Consider the following 13,106-nt stretch of genomic DNA (forward strand, 5'->3'; position numbering starts at 1 on the left):
CCTTGCTTGTTTTTACCTAGGCATTTGGTTAAATTGGAATTATTAATATTTGTTTTGCTCATTTACCTCATGACAGAATTGCTAAGCTGTTGTTTATTGGTACCTTTTTATGTGATATTGTATTCTGTGTATATTGCTTTTCTCTGTTTAATTTGTCTTACTCTGGGATTGAAAGCATTCTGTGAAGAGTGGGCTATAAATATGGTAAATGAATAATAATTAAGAAATAAAACAAATTCATTCAGCGCATGAAATTGCAGGCAAGGCACTCTGCCATCCTTGCTCAACCTGGCGCCCTCCTGATATTTTGGGTTAGCATTCTTATCAGCTCAGGTGAGCACAGCTGTGCTGGTAGGAGCTAATACAGTCTAAAATATCTGGAGGGCAAAAGGTTGTGGACTATATAGAGCCTTGACATTCCTGTGTGTGCATAAAATACAAGATTCATCCATCTCCCAGCTCAGAGATTTAATTTCTTGAGTCCTCGAGCAAGGAGCTGGAACCTGAAGAATAGCAAATCTAGCAACTCGGACAAAATTTTAACAAGGCATCCCTAGAGGTAAAAATATGGACAAAATAGTGACAGTGATTTGCCGGGGACTGTAAAACAGGGATTATCCCTGGTAAACAGGGGCATTGAATATGAATCTGCTGTAATATCAAGACTTAAAACTATTCTGGTCTTCATGCAACTGCCATGATGCTGATACATTTTGACTTGGAAGCAAATCCCACAGACTTCAATTAGAGTTACCCTCAGGTAATATGAACAGAGGACTAACAACCTTTACAGCATAATCCCAAGCATGTTTACTCGATTGTGTGTGGATAGGCTTGCAGTCCTACAGAATAATCTTATGCAGGATCACTCAGAGGTAAGCCCCACTGTGTTCAGTGGGGCTTACTCCCAGGTTAAGTGTGTGCAGGATTATGCCCTTAGTATTTTAACTATTCCCATAATTCAAATCAGGTTTCACCCCTGCCTTGTTTTGGTTTCCATGCAATTAACAGTTTAGTGTTAAAGACAGAGTCCTCCTGACCATTGTATTATTATTTTCTCTTGCCTGATTCTGTGCCATTACTTAGCAACCCAACAGGGAACATCAGGATCAGACCAATGGCCCGTCTCATCTAGCATCCTGTTCTCAAAATGGCCATCCAGGTGCCTATGGGAAGCCAGCAAGCAACACCTGAGTGCAACAGTACACTCCCTACTTGTGCTTCCCAGCAACTTCTGTTCAGAGGCATACAACCTCCAACAGTAGAAGCTGAACATAGGCATTGATAGCCTTATCATCCATGAAAGGAGGATACCTGGCAGGTGAAGCTTTTTGGGGAAAGTCTGTTTTATTTGTGAAAACACATCAATTTACAGGTGTTATACCTGATGTTTTTGGTATAACCACTCTCTCACAAAGGTCTCCTTTTTGCCTCTCAATTTAGGGTTTTCTTTTTTTTATTTACGGCTACTACATCACTAGGGTTGCCAGACTCAATAGGGGACAGGACTTCTGTGCCTATAATTGCCCTGCTGAAATTCACTCTCGACTCCGAGTATATTTCACTGGCGACGAAGGTGGGATCCTGCTGAGCTGACCGCCACCACGCACTGCACCGCAGCACCGCCACCTGCTGCACCGCTGCATCGCACCGTGCATCCAGGCTTCAGCTCCAGGACCCAAGGAACCCAGAATGGCAACCGACAGCAGCTTCTAGCCATTCAAACCAGCATCAGGAGACTGGGAAGGGTACGCCGCCCGTTTCAACTTCCTCCTGCAAGCGAAAGAAGTCACCAACGATGCCATGAAGAGGGCGACATTCTTCAGCGTCTGTGGAGAGGAGACGTTTGAAATCGCCCGGGCTCTCCTTGCACCTAGAGATGTCGCTACCGTCTCTTACAAAACAATAATGGAACGGCTGAAGGAGCACTTCTCACCACAGCCCTCGGTGGTAGCTTGCCGAAATGCCTTCTACGCAAAGCGGCAAGCCCCGGGGGAAACCATAACTGGGTTTGTGACCTCCCTCCGCCAAGCCGCCCGGTTATGCAACTTCTCAGAATTGGAGAACATGCTTCGTGACCGCCTCGTCGGTGGCCTGAGGGACGAGATGTTGCAACGACGCCTCTACGCCAAAAAAGACCTCACGTTCCAGATTGCTCTGGAGGAAGCCCTGGCAACCGAAGCCGCCGAGAGGTCAACGCAAGAGGCACGACCGGCCCCGCCATCCCAACCGAGGGTCTACCACGAAGACCTCACCGACGAATCCGAATCTGACAGGGAGGAAGTACACAGAGTACAGCGGCGCACTCAAGCAGCACACACACCACAGCAGCCTCGACGAGAAGGAGGGAACTGTGCAAGCTGCGGGGAGAACCACGAGAGGAGGACCTGTCGTTTCCGCAACGCAGAGTGCAGGCAGTGCAGAAAATTAGGACACATCGCCCGGGTGTGTCGGGCTCGACTCACACGTCGACAAGCATCAGATGACCGACCCAGGAGCCCCAGGTCACACGGCACCATGCACCAAGGCAACTCGACGGAGATCACGGACTACCAGGTATTCCAGTTGCCCCATCCCAGCACAGAGAAAATTTATGTAGAGGTACAGATAGAGGGAGCCCCATGCCGCATGGAGCTGGACACGGGTTCAACTCTATCCATAATCTCGGCCCGAACATTAAGGGAACTGTGCCCTAATGGGGGTCCCAAACTAAGGCCGGCCCCATTCACCCTCCGGGACTTCCAGAAACGTAAGGTCCCTACTATGGGGGTGGGGACCTTCAGGGTGCAATATCGAGGGCGAAAGCAACAATTGGACTTGCTGGTAGTTAAGGGCCCCTACGTTAGCTTACTGGGACTGGCATGGTTTGGACCTCTGGGGCTAGCCGTTACCGGGGTGAACCGCACTAGCTTACAAGTGGACGTGGACGCCATATGCAAAGAGTTTCCAGGGGTTTTCGATGGGGCATTGGGACGATATACAGGACCCCCCATTGCCCTACAGCTAGACCCCGCTGTACGACCCATCAGGCACAAGGCCCGCCGGGTCCCGTTCGCCCTGAAACCCCGCATAGACGAGGAATTGGACCGGCTCGTGGAGCAAGGAGTGCTGGAGCCGGTGCCCAACGCCCCCTGGGAAACTCCAATTGTCACACCCGTCAAGCCTAACGGTTCGGTCCGCATCTGTGCAGACTACAAATGCACCATAAACAAGGCTCTCACGGCCCATGCATACCCAGTGCCAGTGGTCAGCCATGTCCTCGCCACCCTGGCTGGGTCAAAAATCTTTGGCAAACTGGACTTGGCCCAAGCGTATCAACAGTTGCCTGTGGACGAAGCCACAGCAGAGGCTCAGACGATTGTGACGCACAGAGGTGCATTCAGAGTAAAGCGGCTGCAATTTGGCGTTAGCGTGGCACCAGGCATATTCCAGAATCTAATGGACTCTCTCCTTAAAGGGATTCCTGGCGTCACCCCCTTCTTCGATGATGTACTGATCGCCGGGCCCACACCAGAGGAATTTGAGGACTGCCTCCGCTCCGTCCTGCACCGTTTCCAGACGGCGGGCCTCAAGGTGAAGCGGGAAAAGTGTTTACTGGGAGTGCCGCAGGTGGACTTTCTGGGATTTAAGGTGGACGCAGAAGGGGTCCATCCAACCGGTGACAAGGTACGGGCCATTTGTGAGGCCCCAGCGCCCAAGAGCAAGCCCGAACTTCAGTCATTCTTGGGACTATTGAACTTTTACCATGCCTTCCTTCCCCATAAGGCAGCGGTAGCGGAGCCCCTACACAGACTCCTAGATAAAAGGGCCCCTTGGGTGTGGGGCCAGTGACAAAGGGCCGCATTCCAGGCAGTCAAGGACTTGCTCGTCTCGAACTCGGTCTTAGCACACTTCGACGAGAGGCTGCCAGTGGTGCTGGCATGCGACGCCTCTCCCTATGGCATCGGCGCTGTCCTGGGACACCAACTCCCAGATGGAAGAGAGGTGCCGGTGGCATACTTCTCCCAGACGCTTGCTGCAGCCGAACGAAACTACTCACAGATTGACAAGGAGGGTCTGGCAATCGTGAAGGGCGTAAAAAAATTCCATGATTTCTTGTACGGGCGGCCCTTTACCATAGTGACTGACCACAAGCCGTTGCTTGGCCTGTTTGCCCCCGAGAAGCAGACCCCCCAAGTGTTGTCTCCACGTGTCCTCAGGTGGTCAATTTTCCTTGCCGGCTACCAGTATGCACTAATCCACCGCCCTGGGAAGGCGATGGGCCACGCAGACGCCCTCAGCAGGCTACCACTACCAGAAACAGGCCCCGACCCAGCGCCTGCGCAAGAGGTTATGACCCTGGAGCTGCTTCCCGACCGACCCATTCAGGCACAAGAAGTTGCGCACCATTCCACAAAAGATAGGGTCATCTCCCGGGTCCTGGACTGGGTGTGGCGAGGATGGCCCAGCAGCAGCCCCGGGCCAGAATTCGCTGGCTACACAAACCGCAAACATGAACTGTCGGCCCACAAGGGGTGCCTGTTATGGGGAAGCAGGGTTGTTGTTCCCCAGCCCCTCCGCAAAAGGGTCCTCACAGCCCTACACGAGACACACCCAGGGGTAGTGAGGATGAAGGCCCTTGCCAGGAGTTATGTGTGGTGGCCGGGGATTGACAGAGAGATAGAGGCCTGGGTCCAACACTGCCAGACCTGCCAAGAATCCCGCCCGGATCCCCCAAGGGCCCCAGTCCAGCCCTGGGAGTCCGCCCGACATCCATGGTCACGCTTGCACGTGGACTTCGCTGGCCCCTTCCAGGGAAAAACATTCTTCATAGTGGTGGATTCCTACACCAAATGGCTGGAGGTCGCACTGGTACCATCCACTTCTACGGCGGCAGCCATCCGGGTACTACGTAAGCTGTTTGCGACCCACGGGCTCCCTGACACCCTCGTCTCGGACAATGGAACCGCATTCACGTCAGAGGAGTTCCAGACCTTCACAGCGCAGAACGCCATCCGCCACATCCGCTCAGCACCATTCCACCCTGCCACCAATGGCCAAGCGGAGCGCATGGTGCGGACCACCAAGGACAGCCTCCGCCGCATGACACAAGGGGACTGGGAATACCGCCTTGCCGCATTTCTTCTAGCACAGCACAGCACCCCAAGCACAACGACGGGCCGGAGCCCAGCGGAATTACTAATGGGCCGGCGCCTTGCAACTAGACTGGACCGACTTCACCCCGACAGAGCTCAGGATGAGGTAGTGGTGGGGAAAGGCAGGAACCCCCGGACATTTGTGGCCCAGGCCCCAGTGTATGCAAAGAATTTTGGGGCAGGCCCAGCATGGGTACCCGCCACAGTCACCAAGGTGACCGGTCCCGTGTCGTACGAGGTACTAACGGAAGGGGGGCAATGTTGGCGCCGCCACTGCGACCAGCTACGGCGACGATTCCCAGGAGGAACCCGGGAGGAGAGCGGGACAGAGGGGTCCCAAGGGGACAGCAGGGCAGTGAGGCCTGTAGAGCGAGAGGGGTGGGCAGGGGAAGCAGAAGCAGTAGGCACAGAGGGGCGCCCCGAGGCTGGAAGGACACCAGAACCAGAGCTACAACCTAGTGGTTCAGTGGCGCCAGACCAGACAGCCCCGGCACAGCCAGCAGCCTCGGAACACGAGCCAGAACCAGAACCCCTGACCAAGGAACACCCCAGGCCACAACGCACACGGAGGCGGCCAGCAGACCTTGGGGACTACGAATGCAACTTCCCGGGCAGGACTGGAACTTAGAGGGGAGGGGTGTTATGTACTGAGCTGAATCCTAGAACAATAGGATTCAGAATCAGCGGGAGCTACCCAATCCAACTCCAGGTGGAAGTGAATCCGCAACCTGATTGGCCTGCTGGAGCAGCCAATCAGGTGGCTGGCAGAAGTGAATCTGCTACCTGATTGGCCTGTAGGAGCAGCCAATCAGGCTGCAGGCAGAAGTCAATCCACAATATAATTGGCCCACAGGTGTAGCCCTGAAGTAGCCAATCACGCAAGGCCCATTGTGTAAATAATGTATATAAGCAGATGGTTTTGGGAAAAGAGCCATTCGTCTTCTCTTCTCCTCCTTGATGACTATGAGCTGAATAAAGAGCATGAAATTCACTCTCGACTCCGAGTATATTTCACTTTCCAGACTCAAAAGAGAGCAGGGCAATTAAAGGCACAGAAGTCCTGTCCCCTATTGAGTCTGGCAACCCTATACATCACTGTTCAACATCAACTTTTCTTTTCCCTGTTGTCATCTTTTCTCAGGGACCAAGAATTTCTTGGTCACTTATTGCCTGGTAAGGGATCAATTTACTACTAAAGTTAAATGGCGGTGGTTAGGACACCATGTTGTGGTTCACCTCAGGTGCCAAAATGTATCGGGCCATCCCTGACATTAGTAGAGAACTAATTGCAAATTGCCAAGAGAATCCCTGACGTCCGCACTTAAAAAGTCATGAGGAAGAGGCAAGGGCAGGAGGGGGCGGCCGGGGCATTGAATTTCCCTGGGGAGAGCATTCTGAGATTAAAATATTCCTAAATTTGCCTCTATACATATAAATTAACATGGGCAACTTCTAAGCAACATGTTTCCCTTTTGTTTTCTTTTTGGGCAACATGTAAGTGATCATTCTAGTTTCGGCACATAGAAGGTGGACAAATGGTTTGACTCAACATAAGGCAGTTCTATAAATTCATCATGTTTGTTTTGAGGTGGTAAGGTCACACAAGAGGATTGTACCATATGAGCACCTAACTTTGCTAGCAAAGAAGGGGAAAAGTACCTGTCTTCATAGGCAATCACACATGATTTTTGCTAGCAAAGAAGGGGAAAAGTACCTGTCTTCATAGGCAATCACACATGATTTCTGAGATGACCCCAGTTCAAACACCTGACTAGGTAAAGGTAAAGGGACCCCTGACCATTAGGTCCAGTCGTGACTGACTCTGGGGTTGCGGTGCTCATCTCACGTTATTGGCCGAGGGAGCTGGCATACAGCTTCCAGGTCATGTGACCAGCATGACAAAGCCACTTCTGGCGAACCAGAGCAGCACACGGAAACGCCGTTTACCTTCCCGCTGTAGCGGTACCTATTTATCTACTTGTACTTTGACGTGCTTTTGAACTGCTAGGTTGGCAGGAGGAGGAACCAAGCAATGGGAGCTCACCCTGTCGCAGGGATTTGAACTGCCGACCTTCTGATCAGCAAGCCCTAGGCTCTGTGGTTTAACCCACAGCGCCACCCGCGTTGACCCACCTGACTACTCCTGCCTTAATAAACTAACAAGGGAGTCATTGATAATCCCTGCCCAAATAAAAACAATGCTGCAACAACCAACCTGTTATTTTTATTTTATTTGACAAGGGACCACTGTGGTAGCACTTGTGGCAAAATGCAGTGGTAATTCAACTAAGAAGCGGGTATCCCATTCTCTGTATCCAATCTTAGAGCGCTCCTCCCAGGGCTGGAAAGGGGTTAGTTTAACGTAACCTCTGGTTTGCTAGTAAAACTGAATTACTGTGTTGCGAAATGATGCATGTCTAAAAAGTGTGTCACCAGCATGAAAAGTTTGGAAAGATCTGCCCTAAGCTGTGGAACTCCCTCCCCATAGAGGGGCATCTAGCACCTTCATTATACTGTATTTGGTGAATGCTAAAGATACAGCACTTAACCCTGATCTTTGACACCTGGATATGTTGTGTTTTTAGGACCCACCTTGTTTTTTGTGACTGTATTCTTTGTAGTATTTTAATTTGTTGTTGTATTTAATGGTGTATTTTAAATTATAACCCACCTGGGGACCTTAGGGGGAAGGGCAGGTAACAAATGTGGAAGAAGATGAAGAAGAATGCTACTCACTTATTAACAGCGCCACAGCATCTTTGCTGGGCTACAACTCCCATCATCTCTCTGCAAACCAGAGAGTAGAACAGAAGCTTGGGGTCGCTGTGAGCATCACTCCTACCCACTGAATGGTGTGAAGAGCAGTCCACAGCACATCCTCGCTGAGTAGCGAACCTAGCTAAAATGCGTTTCAAATGGCCACATAATACCCCAATGAGTTCCATAATTTTTCCAACGTCAGGTCCCCGTAGTGCAGTCACAACAAAGCACCGTCTTTTACAGGATAGAAAAATAAGAAGATTAGGACTAGTGTGTTGAGCAGGTCAGAGGGATGAGGGATAGGGAGATTAGAATGATAGGATTACATTAGAGAAAGCCAGACATTTTCACTGTGTAAATGTAGGGGCGTGTACACAAATTTCTCAGTGGTTTAGCAATCAATCTCTCTTCACAGGGAACTCTGGGAAGGGAATGAGGTTCTCCTAACATCTGGCAAGGCCCCTTAACAAACTACAGCTCCCATAATTCTTTGGTGTAAATCCACGACTATTTAAAGCAGTGTCATAGTGCTTCAAATGTATGGTGCAAATGTGGCCTAGGAGAGGCAAAGTGGCTCCTCATTTTCAAGAGCTCTGTTTCATGTGAAAATGCAAGGGAGTAGACACAGACAGGATGCAGACTGAGAAAAGGAAATGAACACAAGGCAGCAAGACAGATAAAACAAAAGAGCAATATTGCTTTCACATATGAAGAGATGACAGCTAGTGATTAAAAGGAGTGGAGCTTTTGGTAACGTGGCCAGATGCAAAAAGAGGACAGGACTCTTGCACCTTTAATACTTGTGTAGAGGAGGGACTCTCAGCAAGGCTGGTTTGCCAAAATCCCTTCTCCACCGCATTTGGTCAATTGCCCTGCCTCACTCTCTCAAGGGTGTTTTGCCATTTCTTTTGAATGTTGGTGGGGATGGGCTTTTGACCTTGTTGTTGCAACGTGGCTGAGGGTGTGTTTGTGTGTGTTTCCTTTCCAGTAAATGTTCCTTGAGCTCTCTGCAGCCTCCTTGGTTGCCCCCACTTCCTGATCTGAGATAGCCGTATGGGGAAAGTTACCTCCTGGTATCTCCTCCTGAGATTTCATTGAAGACTGGGCAGCAGTGTGCAGACCAATGGAGAGGTGATTTGTAGAACGAAAGAAAGGATGCTCACACATAGGGTTGCTAGATCTCCAGGCCTGCCTTGAAGTTTCCAGGTTTGCCTGTTGCCCTCCAAAGAACAGACAGAGGACTTGACTCTCCAGGTGGGCAAGAGCAGTAGACAACAGGCCTATATTATAGGAACAACCCCTTTAGCTAAGGTTTCTGTCATAATACCCAACAAGTGAAACATTAGCTCATTTGTTAGGCTTCATATTTTTTTATTATTTGAAGGAATAATGTTCTCTCAGCGGGTGCAGTTGTCATGCTTAATGTTTTAACTGGGACCCAGTCTTAAGTTTGGGCCCTGAAATCTCAGGGTCTGGGGTGCTCACAACCCTAATGCAAAAGTAAAGGTAAAGGGACCCCTGACCATTAGGTCCAGTCGTGACCGACTCTGGGGTTGCAGCGATCATCCTGCGTTATTGGCCAAAGGGCCGGAGTACAGCTTCCAGGACATGTGACCAGCATGACAAAGCCACTTCTGGCGAACCAAAGCAACTCACGGAAACGCCGTTTACCTTCTCGCTGTAGCAGTACCTATTTATCTACTTGCACTTTGACGTGCTTTCGAACTGCTAGGTTGGCAGGAGCAGGAACCGAGCAACGGGAGCTCACCCCGTGGTGGGGATTCGAACCGCCGACTTTCTCGGCAAGCCCTAGGCTCTGTGGTTTAACCCACAACGCCACCCACGTCCCAATGCAAAAGTAAGCAAAAACCCCAGCCATGTGCATATTGAAACATGATGAATATTTTATGGCTGGTTTGACATGTTATTCCATTGCTCTGAATTGCTCTTTTTTATTATTACAACAAAGCAGTATTATATTTGAGTATTGATTTTGTTGTTCTGATCAATGATGCATGTTTCATTTTGCTTCCTTTCGCCTTGGTTCATTGTTTGTTTGTTTTTTCATTCCCTGCTGCTGCCTGCCTGCCAACAATCACCACCATTCCTCCTCCATCATTTCCTCCTTCCTTCCTTCCTTCCTTCCTTCCTTCCTTCCTTCCTTCCTTCCTTCCTTCCTTCCTTCCTTCCTTCCTTCCTTCCTTCCTTCTTGGTTTATCTATCATTAGATTGTTAGACTATGGACAGCATCATTTCAAAAACAATCCTGTGCGGTGCCTTGTTCTTTAGGCACAAAGGGTTGTATCCAACTAAAGCTTTGCACATGCAATACCTTTCAAGCACATGATTTCCCTCAAAGAATTATGGACACTGCAGTTTATCCCACACAGAGTTACAATTCCCAGCAAACCCATTGTCTCTTCATATATATTGTAAATGGTTCCCATTCTCTTTTAAAGTCTTTGTTGTCTTTTTCATGTAGTTTATCTGTTAGTTTTGCCAGTTCTGTATATTCCATAAGTTTCCCTTGCCATTGTTCTTTTGTTGGTATTTCTTCTGTATTCCAAGCTTGTGCTAATGTAATTCTTGCCGCTGTTGCTGTGTACATAAATAATTTCCAATTTCCAATTTCCCTTTTTTATATCTTGATCTAAAATTCCTAGGAGGAATGCTTCTGGTTTTTTAACAAAAGTTATTTAAACATTCCCCCCCCAATTCATTAAATACAGAGCTAAATTTAAGACTGGAAAAATAATCTGAAATTGAAATGGGCAGATTCATCTAGCCACTGCCACCGCCGCCACCACCAAAAAAAAAAAAAAGCAGCTACATTTCTGCTTTCCATATCTACCGACATACTGACCCATGATGTGATGTCACATCTTGTTTACATTTCCTTACCCCTCATTGGCTGCTGCTAGTGAGCAGCAATATAGAGCGCTGTGACATCACAACATGGCCAAGGATTATGAAATGTTATGGAGTGAGGGGAACAACATAGAGAGTATCTGCTTTCATCAATAGGCACACAAAGTGGTATCTTGTCTAGCAGAGTCTTGCAGTTTGAGGTTTGTTTAATGCCTGGCTGGATTTATTTTAGTCTTTTCTTTTCCAGATACTTTCTACTGCTCTGCGTGGGATGGAAATAATGATGCAGAATCCTCCTTCCCTAAGCTGCCAGGACCCCTGGGCTGTGCAAATTGGGAGAAGCATATATTTTTTTCTCCTTTTCTGAAGGCATCTTGTACGAAGAGCAAGATTTCTGTCTCCGCGTTCTCTGCTGCCTTGGATGCTTGTCTTGCTGTGAGGTCATGTGAGCTGCCGCTGCTGATTCAGGGAGTATAATAAGCACCAGGGGAGGGGGAAGAGAAGACAAAGTAGGATTTGTTTGCAAAACCCACTCTCTTCCCGCAATGTCTTCTAGTTAATTCTCTTGTGTTTGTGCTTGGTCAGAGCCCTCCATTCCATTGCCAAGAACATCGTAGCTGTTGTTGCTCCCCCCCCCTTTATTTTTCCTTTAATGAGGGCAAGGATGCAAATCTGACCCATAACAAATGAGTGGTGAAGAAATGGAGAGAATAGACGGTGTATTTCTAAAATGCAACTTTCCTAACAACCCACTTCTGAGTGGGAAGAGATGTTTCAGGGGTGCAGTGCCCATCCAGGGGCTTTGCTTTCCTTTAGAACGAGCTACTGCAGGCTTTTGTCATATTTTATGATATAATCATAGGTAGGTAAGCCAAGCCTCCAGAAGTAGTTTATTTATCTCATGGAGACCTGCGGGTATATTCTTTGGTGTGCAATATTCTCCAGCTGCAAGAGAACATTCTCTCTGCTCATTTAGGAGCCAGGAGAAACTCCTGAGGTGGGTTTTTGAGACTCTTTCAAATGGACTGCTGCTCAGCTCTCTTCCTGCTCCTCTGGAGACATTCCTCTCAGGCTTCAGCACAGTTCTAATTGCCAGTAAAGATGTAGTCCTGTCACTGGGGGTTTAATTCTAATCCCCCACTGGCCTAGCACTAGAGAGACAGCCATAATCTCATGGTATTGTCTAAGACTTTTCTTATTAGCTTCTTTCCTAGACTGCTGCTAGCAGATGTTAGTAACAAGTACAAAGCAGAAGAAGAGATGGATCTTTGAAGAAAACTTCATATGAACTTGCACTTGGTTAACCTGAATTCTTGTTTGGGGAGGGAGCAAATGAGGAGAAGAAATTAGCTGGGGTTTGGTGTTTGTTTGTGGGCAGGGTTTTTTTTAAGGGTGGAACCTCACTAGAAGTAATTTTTGTGGAAGCCTGTCTTCCACCGCAAATATTGGGGTCACCAGTGACACCCATAGGTGCAATGGCACCCTTGAAGTCTTCTCCTAGCACCCACAAAGCCTCTGAGCTCCCCATTCATTGCCCACTTCTTCATGAGGTGACGAGGGTGGCTACTTGTCTTCCTCCCTTGAAAAGTACCTAGAGCTGAAGGAGGAAGTTGGAGGACAGACACCTGTAGCACTTGTTCAAAAATCTAAATTTGCCCACAGTCCGAAAGAGGTTCCCCCTCCCCGAGAATTTCAGGTGCTTCCCAATTGGTGTCTATTGTGGGAGTGGTGATCCTCATGTGTACATATCAAGGAATAGCTTTGTGCAAAATTGCATTTAAATTATATTTTAGCTCCTGGAGACTTGGAGCTCCTTGCTTGTGTCACCATTGGCAGGGTTTGAGTAAACAATCACAATTGTACATACAGTAGTACTTCTGGCTGCGAACGGGATCCGTTCCAAAGCCCCGTTCGCAACATGAGCAGTACGCAACCTGCGTCTGCGCTTCTGTGCATGTGCGTGTCGTGATTCAGCACTTCTGCGCATGCTCATGAAGTCATTCGATGCTTCTGCACATGCGTGAACTGCCAAACCCAGAAGTAACCCATTCCATTACTTCTGGATTTGGCGCGTTCGTAACCTGTGTTGTACGCAACCCGCAGCATTCGTATCTAGAGGTATGACTGTAATAAAAAATAAGATGACTGTATGTATTGGGGAAATTTGGGGGGGAAACAGTATGAAGGGTGAACAATATGGAAATAAAACAAAATGGGAGTATGAGGAAAGTCCAGGGGAGGGGGGAGGAAAATATGAAAAACTGTTAGAGAAATATTGTTAGAGGATGTATATATGGAAAAACCAATTAATTTTTTTTAAAAAAAGAAATAATAATTTTTAAA

The sequence above is a fragment of the Zootoca vivipara genome, chromosome 7 (genome assembly GCF_965207765.1).
Source record: "Zootoca vivipara chromosome 7, rZooViv2.hap1.1, whole genome shotgun sequence".
Lineage (NCBI taxonomy): Eukaryota > Metazoa > Chordata > Lepidosauria > Squamata > Lacertidae > Zootoca > Zootoca vivipara.